Genomic DNA, 12,548 nt, shown 5'->3' with positions numbered 1-12,548 from the left:
AACAGCAAGTCTCAACTCCCCAATTCAGCTCCCCTGCTGGAAGAATACAGTCTCTTATATCAAGGATAGAGACTTCTAATGATACTGAGAACTTTCTGATCTTGCAGCAAAAAATAGCTTTTACTAGAAGCAGAGCATTTTGACAGAGAACAAGTAACACAGGGGACAAATTCCTCCTTCATGAAACAAAGATTTTTAAATATAGCTGCATTAGAAGCAGCGAGATTGAGGATCTCTAAGTATCAGTAAGAGAGTATTAGAACTCACTTCAGTAAGGTGGTGTTTTCAACCTTTTCCATGCTAGTACTCCTTTTCCATTTTGGGATGTTCTAGCAAACTAGCAATATGGCAAATACACTATGCTCATGACTCTTTCACCCCTTTTGACAACCCCCAGGCTGAGAATCAAAGCCTTAAGGTAAGGAAAGGCTAAATCCAGGATAATGCCAATAAAAAGAAAATCCACATCCCACAAGAAAGGGAGTGTTTTTATCCTCCCCATTTTAAAACTGCAGCTGAGAATAGATTTTAAATTAATTTTTAAATTAATTTTAGGTTAAAATTAAGTTGAAAATGCACTGTTCTTGCATTTTATTAAAATACAGATATTAGTTTTCCACATTTAGAATTATGGATTTCATTCATGTGCACCAGACAGTTTTATCCTAAATTAGGTGGTTGTCACAGTTTCAGGGTAACTGCATCAATATTCCTCCTCAATGGTCTACTCCAGAAGTGCCCAGTCAGTCTCAGGCCTCCAGCCATCTGTCTCTGGGAAGGGACCTATGTCCTACTCCCTTCTGAGTAACGATTTTAAGACTGCACAGGTAACCTTAATTCTAGAATTACCTAATTTTTGAGTGCTTGATTTTGCAACCTAAAATTCTGTATGTCATGTATGTACATAGTATACAAAAACTGTCACTGACTATCATTCAATCTAGCCACCATTAGGAATAAAAAGGAATAACACCAAATGAATCTGAGGGATATGACCCCTGCCATACACTGTGATATCTCCAGCAAACTAGACTGCCTCTGTGAGTTGCTTTCTCTCCTAGGGTTATGAACAGTGTACTGACAGCAGTCACAAGTTATAACACAGCTCTTCCTCAACATAGTATATTTTAAGGATAAAAACATTACACAGAAAACATAAAAACAACAAAAGTTCCTACACGCTTAGTAAAAATTCCAGAAATTGACCACCGCCCACATAAGAACTCTGCTAAGCCAACATCCCTTCCAACCTTCCAGCAAGGATGGGGTCCCTTTAGTACCAAAAGTCCCATCCATTTGCGGAATCAAAACGAAGACCGTGAGTGTAAACTCAGCCTTTACACATCCAAAGTTCTTTCTTTATCTCTTCGTCTCTGGAAAACCCAATATGAACCAATATGTGCAAATTACTCCAGGGGTGGTACCCTCTCTGGAGTTGTTTATAGTTAAGGCTAAGATTTTGTCACGGATATTTTTAGTAAAAGCCAGGGACAGGTCACAGGGAAAAAGGAAAAATTCACTGAAGCTGTGACCTGTCCCTGACTTTTACTAAAAATATCCAGGACAAAATGAGGATCAGTGGCCAGGAGCTGTGAGCTAACCCACTGCCTGTGAGGGACCTTGCAACTCCCCACTGCTGAAGTCACGGTTCCATGACTTCTGTGGCCTCTGTGACTAAATCGTAGCCTTATTTATAGTCTTAGTAACCCACTTAATCACCCCCCACCCCAAGGTTTTAGTTCATGGAGCAGCTGTGGAAACCCTCCTTGAGGGAGTAGAAGACAGTCATATATAAACCATTCATAAATTTAATACAATGGTCCCAAAAGTTACTGTATGGGGTTGCAATATCCCTCACAGTGGTTAACAACAGCAGTAGCAGAAACGATCACGGCACTGGTAAGGAATTTTCAACCAAATACAGCTTAGATGCAACGTCTGTCTTTAAGCCATGTGTTTTTTCTTCCCTCTTACAGCAGTTTTCCATTTGAGATGACTTATGCTCAAAGTATTCAAAATGACTTGCTCTAAGATCATACAAGGAGCTAGAGGCTTAGGCCAAATCAGAAGACATGCCCATTCTGGGTTCCAGGCCTTTTTCTTAACTACTAGTAAAACATCCCCACTTCCTCTCCCCCAATGCATTGGGCTTCAGCAATACCAAAGCGAGGGGAGTGGGGGGGGGGCGCAAGGAAATACCAAAATACTGTAGTTGATGTAAAGTGAATTATATCACTGCCACCAAACTGCATTTGACAGATCACAAAAACCACAGTAATTCCACCAAGGTACTGATTCAGGAAAAGCACTGAAGCACCTGCTTGACAGGAATGAGAATACTCACAGACTTGAGCCTTGAAGCAGGAAAGCACTTAAGTCATGTAACAGAGACTGGTGAACCAATATTATAAGCTTGCAAAAAAAATAAAATAAAAGTGGGGGAGGCGTTGTGCCATTTTTGCTTCTCTATGGTGTATGAAGACAACCAGGAGTGGGGTGTTTCAAAAAGAGTGCTATTATCCCCCAAAATTAGATATTCAGCTCTTGTCTACCATAAACACTATGGATGACTAGAGCAGCAGTTCTCAACTGGGGGTTCGCAGCCCCTGGGGGTTTGCAAGCCCTTTCAGGGGGGCTGCGGAGTCCACGTCTGAAACTCGGTGCTCCGAGCCCCAGCGCTGAAGCCGGGAGCAGCATGGAGCTTAAGCCAGCAGCTCCTGTCCCTGTCCCAGCTGGGAGCGGTGTGGGGCTGAAGCCAGGGCCCTCCCCGCAAGCCAGCAGCGGTACGGGGCTGATGCCAGCACACACGCCCCAAGGCCCCAAAGCCGGGACCGTTGCAGGGCCGAAGCCAGCAACCCTCCCCACACCACCCCCCCAAATAGAAGTAAAACTATATCTATGCCCAAGGGTCCCCCCATGGCCCAGAGACCCCAGTCCCCTCCCTCCCCCCCCGCCCCCCCCAGCTGGGCCCTGGAATTTTTAGAGCATGTGAGCGGGGCCTCAGCAAGAAAAAGGTTGAGAACCCCTGGACTAGAGCACGAAAAGAAATATGACATCACAAGAGACCAAAAGCTGAGCAAATAAGATGGGAAGAAATTTGCATAGACTGTTTAAAAGGCTTTGTCTTTTGTTTACATCTATTTAATACCAACACCTGGGAGAGAGGAATCATCATTAAATTCTACACCCTCACCTCTTCAATTACAGGGTGAGAAGGATACATACGCACAACTGAAACCTATAAGTATTACAGTGAGGCTATGAAGGACTGGCAATTGAATGACAAAACTTTTGTCTTTCAGAGGTATTAATCGTCCCCCCCCCCCCCACAAGACAAAAGTTTTGAGGCAGCAAGTGCCAGCGTGAACAGCACATTGTCGGCAGGAGCGCTTTGCTGTCAACAAAGTTCTTGTCGCCAAGAGAGCCGACAAACAGCAGCTACACTGCGTGACTTTTAGCAGCACGGCTGCGCCAACACAGCCATCTCGCTAAAAGCTTTGTAGTGTAGACATAGCCTAAATCCAGGAAAAGACCACACGTTCATTTGTATTACAGCACTGCGTTGGGCTGCCAACTGAACTAGGTCTCCCATTGTGCTTGTTTTTGTTTGTACAATACCTAAGACAAGCCCTTGCTCAGAGAGCTCACAACCTAGGAAATATTACCAAATGCAAAAGACAGATGAAGCAAACAAATGGGAGTACAGCACAAGGATGAAGTAACAGGAGAACAAGTATATTTTGCATAAGCAACAGCCTCAGCTCTCTACCTTCTTTGCAGATGATGATGATGTTTTGTATGTATCATGGAAGAATTTGAAAGATTTGGTGGCTTTACAGATTTTGACAGGGAATTCTTCCTCCCACGTGGCATGGGAATTCGCATTCCTGATATTTCTAGTGTAGAAACAAGCAACAAGAGCCTTTCAATCCTTCTTCCATTGTAAGGAAGAAAGGCCATATATCAGCTTTGTTTTGTTTTGAAATCCCTTACAAGTCACCTTTAATTCAGCAGAAGTGCTGGAGTTCAGCTCCTAGTAGAGAAAGTGCTGAAACTTAAAGACAGACAAAATTAAACACATTCATGAAGTTACTAAAGCCAGGCCAAAAAAGGGGCAATCCATACAGTTAATTTACACTAAAAATGCCATTATCTTGTGGCACTGTCTATTGCTTTAAGATACGTTCAGTTCTTAGATTTCTAGTTGTCAAGTTTTGAGGTAAGAAAACAAATCAGAAGTCAAATCTTTAGTAAAAGACTTTGCTCAGCATTATGAAGTATCTCCTGCATTTTGTGCTCAAAAAAATCCTCCACAGAAGTACTAGTTACTGCACATCTTGAAAGCATTATCCTGAAATGCCTTGCCAGGCTCTTTAAAAGTGCACACTTACACTTTAAGATGTGCCACAACTGAACCAGCTGGGCTCTTTCAGGATAAACAAGATCTCCATGCAACTACTACTCCTGGGGGAATTCTGCGCCACTGCGCATAATTTATATCTCCCTCAGATTTTTTTGCTTCCCTGTAGAAAAATAACTTTCTGATGAGGAAGCAAAAGGAAGCCACAAGAGCGGTCATGCGACCCTCCCGAGCAGTATGTTTCGGGTGCCCAGTGCAGCTGGCAGAAAGGTAAATCACTGTGAGGTAGGGAGCAGGACTGGGGAAGACCCGGCTGGTGGCTCCTACCCTGCACCAGGCTCAGCTGCTAGTCCTGGCTGGGCTGGGGAGGACAGGATGACTTCTTCCCCTGCACGGCAACCAGGGCTGGATCAGATCCATCCCCACATTTCTCCCCCAGCTGTAGGAAGCTCTGCAAACTCCCCCCAGCCCATACTTCCCGCACCCATCGCTCCTTAGCTGCAGGGGGAGGGATCACTGTACAGGGAGCTACTCCCACATTTGCCCAACTTCTGTGCATCCAAACCCCCTCATACCTAGACCCTCCTGCCACCCGCACCCAGATCCACACCCCGAACAGCTGCACCTGGATCCCCACCCCACTGAGCCTCACTCCCCCAGCATCTGGACCCCATCACTGAGCCCCCCCACACCAGAACCCCCTGCTGAGCTCTAGCCCCCTTGCACCCAGACACCCCTCCTGCTGAGTCCCAACTACCTTCATCTGGACCTCCAAACAAACAATGGTATTTGTCCATTGAAGTATCAATAATAATAATGAAAAGGCAGAAGTGTTCAATTAGTATTTCTGTTGTGTATTTGGAGAAAAAGCAGATGATACAGTCTCATCATATGGTGACAACACTCTTTCCATTCTACTAGTAGCTCTGGAGGATTTAAACAGAAACTACAAAAGTCAGACATTTTTAAATCAGCAAGTTCAGATAACTTGCACCCAAAGTTTTTAAAGAGCTGGCTGAGATGATTGCTATACCATTAATGTTGATATTAAATAAGTCTTAGAGCATAGGGGAAGTTCCTGAAGACTGGAAAAAAAACTAATATTGTGACAGTTTTTAAAATGGGTAAACGGGAAGACCTGGGTAATTATAACCCTGTCAGGACTACAATGATTCCGAACGGGGAAGATAATGAAGTGGCTGATAGTAATAGTTAATAAAGAATTAAAGGAGGGTAATATAATGCAAATCAACATGGGTGTATGGAAAATAGATCCTGTCAAACTAACTTGATATCTTTTTTTTTTTTATTTGGTTGATAAAGGTATTAATGTTGACATAACATATTTAGACTTCTGTAAAGCATTTGACTTGGCACTGCACAGTATTTTGATTAAAAACTAGAACGACATAAAATTAACATGGCATACATTAAATCGATTAAATCCTGGCTAATTGATATGTCTAAAATGTAATTGTAAATGGAGAATAGTCATTGAGAAGGTGTATTTCCAGTGGAGTCATTCAGCGATCAGTTCTTGGCCCTACGCTATTTAACATTTCTATCAATGACCTAGAAGAAAACATAAAATCATCATGGATACAGTTTGCAGATGACACAAACACTGAGGGAGTGGTAAATAAGGAAGAAGACAGGTCACTGATTCAGAGCGATCTGAATTGCTTGGTAAACTAGGAGCAAGCGAACAATATGCATTTTAATATGGCTAAAATAAATGTATACATCTAGGAACAAAGAATGTAGGTGATACTTAAAGGATGGATGACTCTATCCTGGGAATCAGGGACTCTAAAAAAGATTTCAGGATTGTTGTGGCAGGTAATCATTTGAACATGAGCTCTCAGTGTGACCTGTGGCCAACGGAGCTAACGTGATCCTGGAATACATAAGGAAATCTCAAGCAGGAGTGGAGAGGTTATTTTACTTCTGAATTTGGTACTGGTAAAACACTGCTGGAATACTATGTTCAGTTCTGGTGCCCACAATACAAGAGGGATGTTGATTAATTGGAGGGGATTCACAGAAAAGCCAAGAAAATGATTGGAGGATTAGAAAACATGCTTATAGTGATAGACTCAAAAACCACAATCTATTCAGATTGACAAAGAGAAGGTTAAGGGGTGACTTGATTATAAGTGTCTACATGGGGAACAAATATTTAATAATGGACTCTTCAATCTAGCAGAAAAAGGTATAACATGATCCAATGGCTAGATGTTGAAGCTAAACAAATTCAGACTGGAAATAAGGTGTCATTTTTTAAACACAAGAGTAATTAACCATTGGTACATTTTACCCAGAGTTGGGGTGGATTCTCCATCACTAACCATTTTTAAATGAAAATTGGGTGTTTTTCTAAAAGACATGCTCTAAGACTTATTTTGGGGAAATGCTATGGAATATGTTATATAGGAGGTCAGACTAGATGATCATAATAATCCCCTTCTGGCCTTGGAATCTATAAATCTATGTCTGCCTGAGTTTGCAAAGAGCCTGAAACAAGAACTCAGAGGTATAAACTGCCCAATTCATTTCAATGGGTGTTAGCTCAAATGCCTATGATGATAATTTAAAATGACACCATTAATTATTTCACTCCATATCAAAGTATAAAACAAAGAAGAAAAAATATCATATTATGAAAGTCTATACAATCTACTGTGAGTGAAAGTTCATTTTGGCACCACAAGTGGGTTGGGTTTAGGAGATTACCACCACATTTTTCCTCAATCAAAAAGCCAAATCCATTGAGATGAGCACAACCCAGAGAGCATACGTGAACATATTTTGAACATCTGCACAATTCTGAGAGCAGCAGCTGATTTTAGTATCTCAAGTGGGCAATTTATTTTGTGGATAGAGCGTGGAAGAGTGCCACTATATTTTATTTTTCAATTTGACCCCTGGTGGTCTGATTTCCAGAGTGAGTCAGCAAAACAGATCTATACCTCCACATGGGATCCTAAAGGCTAATATACTATCCCACACAAAGGGCTATAACTATTACCATTATGTATAATAATCATTAGTTATTTTACTTAATTACATCTTATTTCCTTCAAATGGCAGCCTCTATACTAGTTTTCAAGATTTAACTATCTGGAAAATATGAAAGGGTAGTAACAAGCTTTTTTTAACTAGAGGAACTCAAATAAGTATTGGGCAAGTTTTCAAATCAGGGTATTCTTTTGACTGTTCTATTACTCATCAACCAAAGAATTTTCTTCCAACTTTGCAGAAAATTTCTCCATAACCTTCAGAGTAAATTTCATAATTTTTGGACAAATTAGTGTCCATATCCAAAGTTATAAGGAGGCTAGAAATAGGGCTCACAATGGAACTTATCTGAAATCTTAACTACAGAGCCATAAGCATAGCTCCACAGTAAGATAAGCGTATAGGGCCTGATCCAAAGCCCACTGAAGTCAATTGGAGTCTTTCCACTGACTTCAACAGGGTTTGTACCAGGCTCTGCTCTACACAATTTTCCATTGATTTCAATGGCAGCAGGATGTGATTTACCGGGGCAGCATGGGGGGGGGGGGGGCGGTGCTTCATCATTTTAATTTTTATTTAAAAGAATACTTATGAAGTAATAAAGGACCATGTAATAGCTGCAGTTTACATGGTGTCAACTTGTTACAAGACCAATTTTCATTTTAAACTGTTGTGCTCTCTACAAGAATATCTCATCCAAGAGTTTAACGTAAATTATACAACAATTAATTGAGCCCCAAGCTGGTTTCCATCAACTACTTGCAACCCCCTCACTGGTATTATACGTTATTTCCTGTGATAGAGTGGACTAGGGCAGGGGTTCTGACCCCTCACAGGGTTGTGAGGTTACTATGGGGCGGTTGCGAGCTGTCAGCCTCCACTCCCAAACCCCACTTCACCTCCAGAATTTGTAATAGTGTTAAATATAAAAAATGTGTTTTTAATTTATAAGGGGGGGGCACACTCAGAGGATTGCTGTGTGAAAGGGGTCACTAATACAAAAGTTTGAGAACCACCAGACTAGGGCAAGAGGCCCCTGCTGGAGGCCTCAGAGTCCTACCACATCCCGTCCCAGAAAGTGGAAGTAGAGAACTCCTGCAAGTGGCCTAGAGTGGCTGTGGGGAAGCAACCAGTCAGAAAGACTGCAGGGAGTAGCCACTCAGGGCCCTAGAAATGGCAGAGCTAGAGACAGTGAGTTGTCACCTGGAGCTGGAGGAATGAGGACTGTGTTCCGAGCTGGCTGAAGGAGCATCAGGACCATGGACAGATCAGTTGATGGCAGGGACCAGGGGAGTAAGAGGGAGCTCCTGGGTGGCTGCTGGGACTGAAGACAGAAGAACAGCTGGGGCCAGAAAGACCCAGAGAGCATGAAGAGTCTCCAGGGAGGAAGCCCTGCGGTACAGGGCCGTAGCACAGTTAAGGGACTATTTGAAGACTAGTCAAGAAGGGGCTGTGGGACTGAGGCAGGGAGGCCTGCAGGGTATGGCATCATACCAGGACCAGGATTATTTAAAGACTGAGCCCATGGAGGGCCACAAAGATGTCAATGGAGGGGTACTGGGATAGGCCCCTGATGGACTGCATACCCCAGAAGGGGTAGGGTTGGTTTCAAATACAGACTCAGTGTGCGTGACTCAGCCACAGGTTTGAGTCATTGAAAACGTGCTTGAGAAACCACTGACAGAGGTCACCGCAGACTAAGTGCAGGCACACACAATCAGCCAGGGGAGACTCGTGGTGGGTGCCACCCCATCACACTCCCAAAGATCTAGATATTTCAGAACATATATTTTAAATGCCATAGTTGCTCCTTCTCCAGCTGAAACAGAATACAAGATACCAATATTTTCCAAATTTAGAAATAATTTCTTTTCGGGCTTCCAAGCATACTTTGTCAGTGAAAAACAGAAGTACTACAGTATTTTTTAAAATTAGTTCAAAATCTTTTTAAGATACCAAACATCTTATAACTACAGCAGGAAAAAAGCATCAACATACAAACACTCACATAAAAGACAAAGAAAAATGAAGTCAAATAAAAATACACTAAATAATAATGATAGAATTGTGATTTCTTTTAAATTATTTAGGGAAGAAAATCAATAAGTCAGTGGGTCTTCAACTCTAAATAGCACTACTTTAATTATAAATCAAGACAAAGCTCTTCAGCACAATGGAGAGAAGAACTATGGGGCAAAGGGGGAGGGAACACAAGTATGTCTAAACAATTTTTTTCAAGAAAGCGCAGTGGTAAATAAACAGTGTTAATTCTTTTCTCTCTCAGGTAATTTATTACAACCATTGTAGCCAATGGATACCGGGTTGGCATGGGCATCCAAACAAATCACTCAGTCCTAAATATAGAAGTTAAACTTACATTTCATAATTTACCTTATAATAGCAGACAGTAAGTATGCAGAAATCTTAATGCTATCCTGGTTTGCAGACCTACAAATTCATCAAGAACTGAAGAAGTAACCCAATATTGCAATCCCAATCCTTTTAAAAACATACATCAGGTTACCAAAAATCATGTGGGTGGCTTAAAAATCATCAGATTTTTTAAAATATATTTTTGGGTTTCTTTATTTACCTTCTTGGTTTGGGATTTCCTTACCTCCAACCACAAGTGTGTCACTTTTTCCAAGCTTCTCTGCAACTGAGAGCATTAGAACCTTAACTTTATTTTTTAAATGAAAGCTGAGATTCTAATGTTTTCACATGACTCCAGGAACTGGATATACACTCACAAGACTCAGACTAAATACTGGAGACTGTCCAATACTTTATACTGAAAATTCCTGCCTGCAAGCTATAAAGGCAGATTACTAATGGGAAAGATATTGAAAGGGAGGGTCTCCCTAGAAAGGAGGAGAAAATACTGCATCCGGCAACCATCAGAGGCACATAACTCAGGAAAGAGTGTTTTTCTACCCTGGCACAATGCAGAAAGACTCAGGACTTGCACTTTCTTCAGCCTCACCTGCAAAGGCGGTAAAATAGTAAACACTTATCGATTTAAAAGTCATTTAAGTAGCTTACAGAGATGTTTATTGTATTCCTATTTCTCCTTGCACCTGGGCTAGGGGAAGGAAAAAACTCCTCTTTATGGCAGGTACCCTCCCCCAATCTTCCTGTGACTTCTATTTAGAATCCTTACTTTAATGAGACTCTAGGTTAACTTATTTCCCTACATGTTACCAAACCTTCCAGAAAAAACTAACCCTGGGATAAGAATGTGAAATTTTTGGGAGAACAATGGTCATTGTTTTTATAGTTTATTTGTTTTTTGTTGAGGACGCAGGCATGCCTATCTTTTAAAACTAAAAGCATTTACTCCTCGAGGAATTATGCACCAGAAAAATTAAATTTCTGTGCACAATATTTTAAAACTCTACAAAATCCTGCATATGTTATTTGTCAAAATAATACAATATAATCACTCCAGTTTCAATTATTTTGGTAATTTATTTCAAAATACCTGTCAACGAGTGTGTCAACGAGTGTGTCAACAATACAGTTAACAGCAAAAAAGATTCCTGCAGGAGTAGAGAGCTAAAGAAACCCATCCGACAACCCTGTTCCAAGTTGGGGGGTAATGAAGGGGGCTTTGTGGGGCCCCCAGAGCCCAGATACCTGCAGGCCCTTCCCCGCAGAGCCCAGCTGAGGACATCAACAGAGCCCAGACACCTGCACCCCTCTCCCCCAAGAGCCCAGCCATGGGGCACCCTCTTGTCCAGACATCTGTACCTCCAGAGCCTTTACTCCCTCGAGCTTCTTTACTGTCCTGTCGGGGAATGTGGTGTGGTGCAGCCCTGCCCTTTTTCACCTTTTGCCATAGCTGGGTCTCCCGGTCCCACCCCTGTCCCTGGGAGAATGAGGATCAAGCTGGGCAGCCAGAGCGTGCAGCCTCTATCCCTGCCGGGCTGGGTGCTCAGCTCACTGTGAGCTGGGCTCTGCAGAGTCCAGTGCCCCTAGTGGTGGCCAGCAGCTCTGCAGCCCCAATTCTGCAGGGGAAACATGGAATTCTGTGCAAACTCTGCATTGCACAGTAGCACAGAATTCTCTCAGGAGTATGAATTGCTCCAATAAGAAATGCTATCAGTCTGTGGCAGTATATCAGAGGTAGGGAAGAATGATCTCATTTACATAAAGTAAAAAGCAACCAAAATTTTTACCCAACTCTTCAAACCATAACTGAAGTTTGAAAAAAGTTTGTGAACATGGGTGCTGAAACAATACAGAATGAAAATGTACATTTTCTTTTTTAAAAGAATGTTAAATCACCTATTAATCAATTGAACTGCATTAAATTACAGAACCCAAAAAAGCAGTAACTGTTCTACCTATACTATTTGTTTTGGACGGTAGGACTCAACATTTAAGGACCAGTCTTCCCCTTCAAACTATGAATGGGCAAACACAGAATTAGGAGGAGAAAGTGCCAGGCATCATCTAAACTTCAGTGTATTAGTGGTAAGACACTGTGATCCTAATCAATGAATGCCTTTTACGTTCATTATAAAAATGTAGCATGGTGATGCAACTTTTTGTCAATCCTGGAGACCAAAAGAGTCATGTTAAAATAATTTAACGTAAGAATTAATGTTTTCAGCCACATGCTTCTTGTAATAAATCTATGATTTACACTTCCCTTGGTTAAAGTCTTGGTGAACTTTAACACCTGCAAAGAAAATTAGCAGTAAGAATGTACATGTACAGAATTCTAATTATAACAATTGTAAAATGTCAATCACTGAGTGCAGAAAGTTACCATTCAATATTTAGCCTTACTTCTCTCAAACTAGAGAAACATTTTTAGCTATTAAAATGTTTTGATTTAAATCTATAAATAATTACAGGTTTGGTCTAATAGAAGTAATAACATTAGCTGACAATTATTACAGTGTTAAGAAAAAAAATTTCAAACAGCATTTTTAAACTCTTGGCACAATTAATGGACTTGGTAAGACTGCTCCCTGAATGGTCTTAGGAGCCAAAAAATTTCTTCTGAAACAGGGCTGCATAGCCAGCCTGAAGTTGGCACAGAAAGTTATCTCTACAGCTGTCAAGACCTGGGATAGATCAATCTTCAGTGTATCCAAGGTCTGTTCCGTCTACTCAATGTACGTTAGTTGCTCAGAGAGGTCAGCAAGAGTGTACCCTGAGC

The 12,548-nt window shown here is 41.5% G+C and overlaps 1 protein-coding gene across 1 annotated transcript in view; it reads right to left on the bottom strand.

Moving 5' to 3' along the window:
* CNTLN (centlein) overlaps positions 1-12,548 on the bottom strand; it is a 282,411-nt gene that overhangs the window by 257,604 nt on the left and 12,259 nt on the right. The gene's annotated exons all lie outside the window — the stretch shown is intronic.

The sequence above is a fragment of the Eretmochelys imbricata genome, chromosome 5, assembly GCF_965152235.1.
Source record: "Eretmochelys imbricata isolate rEreImb1 chromosome 5, rEreImb1.hap1, whole genome shotgun sequence".
Classification (NCBI taxonomy): Eukaryota; Metazoa; Chordata; order Testudines; family Cheloniidae; genus Eretmochelys; species Eretmochelys imbricata.
Note: the sequence above shows the minus strand (reverse complement) of the source record. Positions and strands in the feature narration are given on the sequence as shown.